Below are 12,718 nucleotides of genomic sequence, written 5' to 3' on the forward strand. Positions count from 1 at the left end.
TCTCTCTCTCTCTCTCTCTCTCTCTCTCTCTCAGTGGAGGAAGGTAGGTCTACCTTTAGAGGTGTGGCAACAATCTTGGCCAAATTTTAGGTGATTACCGAAGGTAAGTGAAGTTGCCACTAATCATTGGGTTTTTCAAAGGTGTGACTGGTCACCTATTTCTAGTTGATTTTATTACCAATCCTAGGCTAAGAAAAAGGGCATTTTCCCTAATTTAATGTGGATGACAAAAAATAAATCTTGATTCTTGAGTCTGGATGTTTGGTATGTGTGGGGAAGGTGCTAGGCACCCCACAATGCCTATCCAAGGATAGTCCTTTGTTTTGATAAAACCTTAATCTTTGGAGATTGGTAGTAAAAAACATGATTTTGGCATTGGCTTTTAGGGCTTTGCATGCTTGGGGGCTTTGAGGTTTGGCTTTTGAATGGGTGTGGTCCCAATCTATGCTTTCCTAAGGCATTTGGGCAAACTACCAGATTTCCATGAAGAAAATCCAGCGACACGTCACCTTACTTTTGCGGTAGAAATTAGGCATTGCTTCACCTTAGGTGATATGGACCGTGACAATCACACCGGAAGGGGTAGAGTAGGTATATATATACATACATTATGCACAATGCTAGCACACAGAGCAAGAAAGCAAAAGCCTACATCCTTAGAGCATGGCCCAAAATATAGGTGCAGGAAAGTAAGCAAGGTTTGCCATACTCTAGAGACGAGGACGAATGGTACACAACATGAATACCTAATACAACCCATCTAAGAGGGAAATGAGGGAGGAGGAAAGGGGGTTTAAAAGAGTACATAACCAAATGGGAGAGGCTACACTCCTAAAACTACTGAACATTCCACTTGGCTTATATCCACATGCTCACATCCTCGCCTTTTTTGCTTGCGCCTAGGAGATTGTCCCCTAGCTCCATGCGTCCTCACTCCATATGTGTACATGTAAAGAGAAAGACAAGAAACCAGCAGACAAGCAATCGAAAGAAAGAGAAGTGTAGATAATGCGCAAAGGGTACAAAGCAAACAAGCAAGATAGATATGGCAAACATAGCATATGGCAGGAGACATGGCAAGCCACAAGATAAACAAACAAGCGAGGAAGCAAGAAAGCAAACAGGAAAACGAGCAAACAAGAAAGAAGAAAAACAAGCAAAAAGGCAAACAAAAGGTGGTGTCCATGGGGGACAAATGTAGGTTTTGATTGGATGTCCATATCTTCATTGTGTTGAAGTATGGATGGCACACTAGTAAGCAAGACTCATACATGAACATGTAAGCAAGTGTGTAAAGATGCATAGAAAACCAATAGGTGGCGCAAACAAACATGGTTAGTATAGCATCGCACAAAGCGGAAAGGGAAGGGTATGCACAGAGCAACCCAGCATCAGGAGATGCCTCCCAAATGGTTACAACTGAACAAAGTCTTATAGGCGTCGGATGTAACCATACAAGGTCATGCCCGCAGAGGGCGTCAAGTATAGCAAAGCCTAGAATAAGAGAGGCTAGCACAAGAATAAAACATAGAAGCAAGCGAGCATAGACATGCAAATAGGAATAATCTAAACCCTTTTGATGTGGGCCTTGGTGTACGGACAATGATGAAGATCATAGGGTCTAGATCAGGTCCTAACCATTAGGCCATAACACAAGAAGACGCGATAAAAGGAACAAAAGAGCTACAATAGCACATGGCATGACAAACAAGGTCTAGGCCTAAGCATATAAATGTGGCGTAAAGCACACAAGCACATAGATGATGGCATAAAGCATGTAGAGAACATAGATCCAAGCACGTAGGCATGTGAAAACATAGTTCAAAACAAGTAGGCGTAGAAACATACACATAAACTTGTACAACCCTAGCACATAAACATGGAAGAACATGAATCCAAGCATATAAGCAAGTGAAAACAAGGATCTAAACATAGTATGGAAATACACACATCAACATATAGCTAACAACATTATGCAAGCATATGTGCATATAACCCTAACATCAACATAGAACAAAAAGAGGAACAAAGCATAGGAAAACATGGCATAAAGCATAAAGCATGTAGATCAAGACAAATAGCATGTAAACAAGCATGGAAGAACATGGATCTAAACTAAGAACATGCTAGGAGCAAGATAAAGCAAGAAACATGCTAAGGAAAGCAATAAATCGTGTTATTAAGGCATGAAATAGTAAGATAAATGCTAGAAAAATATTTAGAAAGTTAGGGGTGTGGATAGTAGCTAAAAAGCTACATCCACACCCCTAAACCCCAAATCCAAGGTGTAGAACCAAGGAGAAGAAGATTGGGTATAAGGACAACACCTTGTATTTTTGGTGAAGAAGGAAGAATCAAGAGGCTTTGATGTGTTTTTTGTGTTTGAGAGAGGAAAAATGTGTAGAAAACATCCAGGTAGAGAGTAGGACGGAGGGAGACTCTTCTTTTTTCTTTTTTCTTGCTCTGGAGGGTGCCTGGGTCCTTTTATAATCTCGGTATGCTTTAGGAGGTGGTGACCCTTCAAGGGCCACCACCTTCAAAAGGTCTTGGATTGGGTTGATCTTGACACCCTTGGAAAGATCTTAACTTCCTGTTTCTAAAAAGGTATGGAACTTGAAAATCCAATGGTCAGATCAAAAGTTATGGCTCTCAAAAGTTAGCGGTGCATTGGTAGGTGCGTTATCCTAGTTTTCATGATATCTCAACTTTTCTAACCCCAAATTTGACCCATGAATTGTTGTTGGAATGAGGATTTGATAATCTTCGCAATGGTGTTAGTTTCAACCCGTTCTGACCGTCTAATCAAAATTAGGATTTTTGGGGCCCGCTAAGAGTCAACTCCGAGTTAACTTGGTCAAAGTTGCCAAAATCTCCGAAAAGCTCGGGTTTGATGTAAAACTGTGAAAAGTGTTGTTTTGTGAGGGTTTTAACCTCATTTGACCTTCAGTTAATCGTAGGTTGACAAGGGGCATTTTGGTCATTTTAGCTAAAAAAGGCACTTCGGGTGCTTTGATGTCCAAACAGGTTGCTTCACATCATTCTGGATGTCCTCGTGGCCCTATGGTGAGAAGATAATATTTTTTGATTTTTTAGGGTCTAGCACGCAAATCGAGGGCGGACAAAATACGGTATCAATAGCTGCCCCTTCTTTATTTGATTTTGAATTTTGTTGCCTTCAATTTACGTGCGGAGACTACTCACGAATTGAGACTGGATTGTAGCTGACTATACTACTCTACTGTGATTGCTTCCGAAATATTTTCCAAACATGTCTCTAAACTCTGGGTGAGGAAAAGGCCCCCCCCCCCCCCTTATTTTTGCGGAGGTTTGACCAGGTCAACGATTAATGTTGACTTGGTTAATGTTGATCGATGGCCCTTCAAGGTGTGTCGGGCTAACCCGGTAGCCCAAGAAGGTGTGTCGAGCAGCCAGGCTACCCAGGCTAGTTAACCTTGAAATTTGGAGGATTCGGGTCGAGACAAAGGATATCTAAATAGCAGTCCTGGGTAGTGGAAACTTGAGAGATCTTTGAAATTTAGTAACAAAATACAGGTGAGACGTACGGCATGGCTGCTAGTTACCCTTGAAATTTAGGGGATCTAGGTAGAGACAGAGGATATTTGAATAGCAATCTCGGGTAGTAGAAACTTGCGAAATCTTTGGAATTTAGTGTCAAACTGTTGGCGAGACATACGACACGGTAGCTAGTTAGCCTCAAAGTTTAGGGGATCCAGGTAAAGACAGAGGATATCAGAATAGCAGTCTCGGGTAGTAGAAACTTGAGAGATCTTTCGAATTTAGTGTCAAAATGCTAGCGAGACGTACGACACGGCCATTAGTTAGCCTCAAAATTTGGGAGATTTAGGTATAGATAGAGGATATTGGAATAGCAGTTCTGATTAGTGTCAGGTAGGAACAGAGGATATCTGAACAACAATCCTGATTTTTGCCAAGTAGAAATAGAGGATATCTGAATAGTAGTCTTGGTCTTGGGCCGAGTAGAAACAGAGAATATCTGAACAGCAATCCTGATCTTTACCAAGTAGAAACAGAGGATATCTAACTAGCAGTCTTGGTCTTAGGTTGGGTAGGAATAGAGGATATCTGAATAGTAGTCTTGGTCTTGGGCCGAGTAGAAACAGAGGGTATTTGAATAGTAGTCCTGCTTGGTGCCAGGTAGGAATAGAAGATATTTGAATAGCAGTCCTGATTTTTTCCAAGTAGAAATAGAAGATATTTGAATAACAGTCTTGGTCTTGGGCCGGGTAGAAATAGAGAATATCTAAACATCAATCCCGATCTTGAATTTCTTTCACTACTATGTGTCAGGTATTACCCTGTCTGTTTCGAAGATAGTGTTAGTCTACTTGTGTTGCCATTTAACTTATGGACTTACCAATTGTGCTTCAATTTTCTTGCTATTTTGTAGATTATGTCACGGAGGACGAGATCCGGAGGAGATCAGAGGAAGGCCCCCATTTACGTTACGTCCTATGGGGACGATTCTTTTGATGATGAGACTGCTTCGGCTGGTGAGTAAGCGGCTTGTGTTTTGCAAAGCCATTTTGACTGCGAGGGTGATGACACTAGGCCCACTGACGAGATCTCTATGGAGACCTGATCTAGGAGGTGGTGTTCAGTTGAGACAGTCATTGTCTCCTTTAAGTCTCACATTATTTCCAGTGGGGCTTCCTCACGGCGCAGGCCGACTACAAGGAGAGGAGCCTTTAGAGGAGAGATGCTAGATGAGGATCTTCTTTTTGATATAGAGCTTGATTTGTTTGGGGAGGAGGAGGTCATCCGGGCATCTGGAGGCGCGACTTGAGGCTGAGATTCCCGCCACGTTAGGTCAAGGCCAATGCTTATACTGAAGCAGTAGTTGGCAGTATTAAAGACATTCACCTTCAGCGCAGGTTGAAGGATCATCCTTCCTCTTAGGCACGGAAGGGAGAGGTGTTAGAAAATATGGTTTGTATCTCATACAAAACACATAGCGGAAGCAACAAACATGGATCTATTTTATTCATGATTGATAACATGCACTATGTAAATTTCAAAATTTAAGAACAAGATAGCGTACCTTGGTGTAGTGAAATTCAAAATAAAAGATTATAAGTACTTGGGAACACTTTTAATCTTCACTCCAATTCCACTTTACGCTCAAGAAGTGTGGTCTCTTAATCAGTTTCCAAGGGAGAACAATGAAGTGGCTTCACTCACACATACACACCATTTCACAATGATGTCTCTCTTTTTTCTCTAAATGAAAAATTATGTATGTCTCTCCCTTTATTTTTAAGTGATTGTCAAATTGGGCTGGCCTATTGGGCCTTTCCAATTGGACTTTAGTGTATGGCTTGGAATGAGACCAAAAGGGACCAATAAGACACTAGGTCCAATGGGCCTTAGGTTTTTCTGTCAACTTTTGACAAGTCCAAAGTTACCATTAATTATATTTAATACCATTATATAAATATAATTGCACTCTAGGCCTTATTAATAAATTATATCCTAAGAATTTATTATACATGAAACCTCTTCATAAAATATTCGTAGTAATTCAAAGTCATGAATATAGATTGCCACTTTGGAGATTACTATATCTTAATCCTTGAAATCCAATTTCATAAATATATACTTTAGTAACTCCTTATTAAAGTGGTTAGGCCTAACACTCTAAATAGCCAAACTCATTAAACTTATCTCAAAGGAATATTTTATATCTCCGTTAAGAGATTATGAATTCCATCCTGAGAATATATGTTCTATCAACACTAAATGTGGCTGCCCAACATACTGAGGTTTTGACCATTACTTGAAATCTCACTCTTGATATATTGAAGAAACCTACACTTCATGATTAGGTCCATTATTCTCTCTGGATTAAGAGTTCATGTAAATAGAAGTCGTGAGATTTATTATTCATTTGACAGTCGTTATGAGAATAATAAATCTCATAGTAGTCCAGTTCAATATGTCTCAACTTTTAAAACATATCAACACATCAACTAGAAGTCTCCACTTCCATGATCAAGACAAATCATCTTAGTTGACATGCCCAATTTCATCGCAGATGAAATGCCCAATTTCATCACCGACTACGAACTAAAATTCTAAGTTTACAAAGAACTTGTGACTTATATCTTCTGTGACTAAATCACATAAATCACATACTATACATCTCATGGACTATATGATAATGTCCGAATATTCATGTTACCATTATTTCAGATAATAATAATAAAAAAAATTATTAATCACAACATTCAGTCATACAGAATGTCATACATAGCATCATACAATATGATTTAAGGGCACGAATCCTAACAAGATTCCGGTTATATGCATGTGCTAATGGATAGCTTCTAATTTTGAATGCAAGGGCCTGACAAGAGTGGTCGGGGTGCCCGGTCCACGTTTCTTTGGCTGTTGTTTGATTTTGGGACCCACTGACACTATGCAGATTTCTTAAAAGAGCAGGGATTCAAGGATTTCTTGAGGATCCTTCCGTATACCATAAGGCACGGGATTGGGGAGGCTTTGGTGCGGCAGTTTCATGTTGAGATAGGCACCTTTCACTTGAGTTGTAGGGAGTATGTAGTTCTCCCTCTTGATTGGATGGCCATCCTAGGCATTAGATTTGGTGGATACTCAATTCCAATTGATGGCATGAGCTTTGAGATGGCCTGTGAGCTTTTAGGCATCCCTCTCCTATTGACTATGGATATGGGAGGATAATTTGGGCCCATCATGTCGCCACAGATCCCCACTGAGTGGCTGCCGGGTAGCATCCCCTAGGGTATGGCATCTACTGACATTCATCTTCAGCAGTTCTTCATGTGTTTTCTCGGTAGTTGCTTCTGATGGAAATTAAAGATGAGTGCAGCGGAAAATAAGTTTTAAACGGATCTACTTTATTTGATATTGATAACACGTACTAAGTAAATTTCAAAATTTTGAGAACAAGAGATCGTACCTTGAAGTGGTGAATTTCAAAATCAAAGATTGAAGTACTCGGGAATACTTTTAATCTTCACTCCAATTCTACTAACGCCCAAGATGTGTGGTCTCTCAATTGGTAACAAAAGGGATGACTAGTGAGTGACAAAAACTCACATACACACCACTTCACAATGGTGTTTCTTACCCTCTGAAAAATCTGAACGTTTTTCCCTTTGTATCTAACCAATTTATCTAATTGGGCTGGCCTTTTGGGCCTTCCCAATTGGGCTTAAGTGTGTGGCTTGGAGTGGGACCAAAAAGGACCAATAAAACACTAGCTCCAATGGGCCTTGGGCTTTTCTGTCAACTCTTGACAAGTTCAAAGTTACCATTAACTATATTTGATACCACTATATAAATATAGTTGCACTCTAGGTCTTATCTATAAATTATATCCCAAGACTTTATTATACATGCAACCCCTTCATAAAATATTCGTAGTAATACAAAGTCATTAATGTAGACTGCCACTTTGTAAATTACTACATCTTAATCCTTGAGTACCTGGTTTAATCCTTTTAATGTTATTCATTATATATTTATGAAATCCAATTCCATAAATATATACTTTAGTCTCTCTGAATAACAAACTCATTAAACTTATCTCAAGGGAATACTTTATATCTCCGTTAAGAGACTATGAATTCCATCTTGAGAATACATGTTCCATCAACACTAAATGTGGCTGCCCAACATACTGAGGTTTTGACCATAACTTTAGATCTCACTCCTGATATATCAAAGCAACCTACACCTCATGATCAGGTCCATTATTCTCTCAGGATTAAGAGTTCATGCAAATACAAGTCGTGAGATTTATTATTCCTTTGACAGTCTTTAGGAGAATAATTAATCTCATAGCGGTCCAGTTCAATATGTCTTAACTCTTAAAACATATTAACACATCAACCAGAAGTCACCACTTCCATGATCAAGAAAAATCATCATGATTGATATGTTATAGTCTTCACAGATGAAATGCCCAATTTCATCACTGACTACGAACTATAATTCTGAGTTTACAAAGAACTTGTGATTTATATCTTCTGTGACTCTTCACATAAATCACATACTATGCATCTCATGGACTATGTGATAATGTCCGAATATTCATGTTACTATTATTTCAGATAATAATAAAACAAATTTATTAAACATAATATTAAGTCATACATAATGTCATACACAATGTCAAACTTAATATTATACATAGCATCGTACAATAGGATTTAAGGGCACTAATCCTAACAGCTTCTTCGGCAACAACCAATTGGCATTATCCTACCAGTTGCTGTGGGCCATAAGAGCAGTCTCCAATGTTGGGAGATATGACTAGGGGTCCATCACCTATGGATTTTTCATCTTTTTCTTGGGGCGAGCTTCACAGCGGGATTTCAAGCACTTTGAGGGGTGTTGGTAGATTTTGACATGGTGGGCATATGAGTACATCCCAGCTTTGCAATCACGATTCTCGGGTTTGTTAGTGACAGTGTATCCTCGAGCATATGCTTTGTCTCTTTGTACGATTAGGGGGTTATCCTGGTGCAGCCAGTCACTATCTCTGCAGCCTTAGATTGTATCACCTGGGATGAGATAGTAGTTCACCCTTATGACAGCTTACTGCTGGGGAGACCAGAGCTTACTGTGGCCATTGGCCAGTCGAGGGTACAATGCTAGTTTTAGGCCCTGTTGAGTTGGGAGTTCTTTTTGGTAAAGAGGACCATCCACTAAGTCATGCTGATTTTTGGGGTACTTAGAGATCGACCACCTCTCAGCTTGTCATTTGAGTCCATTGTCGTCAACGACCCGGCTTACCCGATAGGTTCTTTTGATGCCTACATAGATACTCGCCGGGATTATGCCACTTGGTTCGCAGAGTCCTCCATGGGGCCTATCATTGGAGATGTTCCTGTGAGTGGAGGTAGAGTGTTAAGAGGCATTGTTCATCCTTAAGTGGCCTTTGGAGCTGAGTGGAGATTGTGTGCAGAGGCTTTGCAGGCTAGGGTGACAGAGCTTGAGGCTATAGTTGCCACTAGGGAAGTGCATATGCAGGAGGAGACTGCTCAAGCATTAGCGAGAGAGAGAGCGAGAGAGAGAGAGAGAGAGAGAGAGAGAGAGAGCATAGCCAGCTTTAGAGTGACCTAGCCATGTCTCATGGCTATTCCTGCTGGGATTTATGCCCTAAAATCCAATTTATTTGCATGACATAAATAATTAAATTGTTTAATTATATGAGATTATCTATAAATGAACTAATGGGACATTATCTTAGTTCATGAGATGCATAGTATGTGATTTATGCGAAAAGTTACAGAAGATATAAATCACAAGTTCTTTATAAACTCAGAATTTTAATTCATAGTAGGTGATGAAATTGGGCATTTCATCTGCGAAGACTATAACATATCAACTAAGATGATTTGTCTTGATCATGAAAGTAGAGACTTTTAGTTAATATGTTGATATGTTTTAAGAGTTAAGACATATTGAACTGGATCGCTGTGAGATTTATTATTCTCCTAACGACTGTCAATTGAATAATAAATCTCACGACTTCTATTTACATCGAGTTTAAATCCTGAAAGAATAATGGACCTAATCATGAGATGTAGGTTGCTTTGATATATCAGGAGTGAGATCTATAAGTTACAGTCAAAACCTCAGTATGTTGGGCAGCCACATTTAGTCTTGATGGAACATATATTCTCAAGATGGAATTCGTAATCTCTTAACAGAGATATAAAAATATTCCCTTGAGATAAGTTTAATAGGTTTGGTTATTCAGAGTGTTGGTCCCAACCACTTTAGTAAGAAGTTACTAAAGTATATATTTATGAAATTGGATTTCATAAATATATAATGAATAACATAAAGGATTAAATTGTGTACTCAATGATTAAGATGAGTAATCTTCAAAGTGGCAGTCTACATTCATGACTTTGTATTACTACGAATATTTTAATGAAAGGGTTGCATGTATAGTAAAGTCTTGATATATAATTTATTAATAAGGCCTAGAATGTAATTATATTCTTATAGTGGTATTGAATATAATTAATAGTAACTTTGGACTTGTCAAGAGTCGACAGAAAAGTCCAAGATCCATTGGAGCTAGAGTCTTATTTGTTCCCTTTGGTCCCATCTCAAGCCACAAACTAAAGCCCATTTGGGTAGGCCCAAAAGGCTAACCCAATTAGATAATAAGTTATTATTTAATAAGAGTTATTAAATAAAGAAACTATCAGAATAGTTAAAAACGTACGTTTGATGAAAAGAAAAGAAACCAGATTTTCTCCATAAGAAGAAGAAGAAGAAGGATTTTTTCTTTGAGAATTTATGTACAAAAGACTGATTAAGAGACCACACATCTTGGGCACCATGTGGAATTGAGATGAAGATTAAAGGTATTCTCAAGTCATGGTTTTGAAATTCACTGCATCAAGGTACGCTTCCTATTCTTTATTTTAGAATTCAAGGTTACATGTTATCTTTCAAGATTGAAGTAGATCCGTGTTTGTTGCTTCCGCTGTGTGTTTTGTATGAGATACAAAACCAGATTTCCCAATAAATGGTATCAGAGCGGTCTTCAATATCATGCTTGTATAACATGTGATTGAGTTTTAGAATTAAAGAAAATTAGTTTTCTTGGTGTTTTAATTTTTTGCAGTAAAGTTTCTGCATAATTTTTGTATCAATGGACCCATGTGTCATGTTCTTTAATGAGAGACATGGTTTGAGTTTTAAGAATATGAATGTTGTTGAACTGCTTCATTTGTTGGCAATTGGGCTTAGTTGTTGAACTTTATTCAATAACTATTGTTTATGAATTTATGCTCAGTATACCTATATGCGTCATTCGAAGTAGCTCATGTCCATGTTTCTTATTTACAGTGCCGTGTTTTCATAGTATTTGTTTTATTGATGAGCACGTTAAGTTCAATTGCTTGGATATAGTTGGCAGTTGAATTTTATTTGATAACCGTTGCTGATGCCATGTTTTGATATATGAGAAATGCATGTTGGTTCGTATTATCAATCACCCATATTTATGCATCAAGTTATAGTGCTGTATCATGATTAAGCATCTGATGTATTCATGGAGTTCGCATGCATCAAGGATTCTATTGAATCCGTATATTATATATATATATATATATATATGGGTTGATATGCAAAACGTTTGTATAAAAGGTGGCCCATATTATATCCTTTTATGAAGGTGTTGACTTTCATTGTTTAATAAAGGATTCATCATATTTTTTCTTGCCTTGCATTCTATATTTATTTTATGATCAGACAGTATGTTAATGCTAGGATTATGAAATTTATTCCTAATGAGATTAGGATTGTGTTTTCAAGGTTTCTAGCATTATTATGGTTCTTGATCTTGATATCGAAAACCATAATGTTTGATCTATAAATCTTCGTTGATAAAATCAAAAGTGTTTTTGATGGAAGAACAATGAAGATGTCAAAAACGGTTACTTGAAATTCTGAAAACAATTCAGTTTTGCCCTTGAAAAACTGAAAACACAGATTTTTCATGGGTAAGCTTCTCGCGAGGCTACTCACGAAAAATGCCACTGAAGCACACAAATTTTCACGGTTAAGCTTTACTTACGAAATAGTTGCGAGACAGTAGCGAAAATTTCTGTATGAATTTTGTGTTTTCAATTTTTTGCTTAAATCATTTTCGTGAGAAGTGCTTAGTCACAAGATACCCACGAGACAGCAGCGAAAGTTTTTGTCTGAATTTTGTGTTTTCACTATTTTGCCTTAACCCATTTTCACGGGAAGAGCTTAGTCGTGAGATTCTCGCGAAAATGCATTTGAAGGGAATTTTGAATTTTTTCTAAATGTTTTCAAATGTATAAGGTGTAAGGCAATGTGTGATGTGATTACACATTGTTCTAACTAAAAGAGCTAATGAGATCAAAGATATTAGTTAAATAGAAATCTTAATCTTAAATTGTTTTATGATTAAAAGTCCTTAATTTATTTTAATTAGAGGTTTTTAATGAGATTAAAATTCTAATTAAAAGTTATATAGTTTCTAATGAGATTAGAATACTTAATTTAGTAAATTAAGGATAGAGTTTTATATAACTAATTTTTGATTCATTAGTGTTTAAGGAATCCTAAATAGTTTAGGATTTCCATTTTAGTTAGTGATTCTAATAAGATTAGAGTCTTTATCAAGTGCAAAGTTATTAGTTGTGATGGATTCACAATTATTTAAAAGAAAAACCCAAATAATGAGTGGGAGTGCTGAAATAACCCTTTTGTTAAGTTTATTGTAATGTGAATAGATACCTTGTCTTGACTTTGAGTCTTGCATTCTGTGTGGAGGGTATTTACTTTCACTACAAAAAACTAGACCTATAGTGGCGTTTGTGAAATGCCACTATAGGCACTAAAAACGCCACTATAGGCCCATTTTGGTATAGTGGCGTTTACAAACGCCACTATTGTACCACCATTATAGACCTATAATGGCATTTTCGTAAAACGCCACTATAGGTCTGCTTATAGTGGCATTTTCAAATGCCACTATAGACCCTAGTTTAAACGCCACTATAGCCTTTTTTCGAAGATAAAAAAATTGGTCTATAGTGGCGTTTGCAAACGCCACTATAGGTTTGTAGTGATGGTACAATAGTGGCATTTGTAAAATGCCACTATAGACTCTACAAACGCCACTATAGCCAAAAAAACC

The sequence above is a fragment of the Quercus suber genome, unplaced genomic scaffold (assembly GCF_002906115.3).
Source record: "Quercus suber isolate HL8 unplaced genomic scaffold, Cork oak 2.0 scaffold_100, whole genome shotgun sequence".
Classification (NCBI taxonomy): domain Eukaryota; kingdom Viridiplantae; phylum Streptophyta; class Magnoliopsida; order Fagales; family Fagaceae; genus Quercus; species Quercus suber.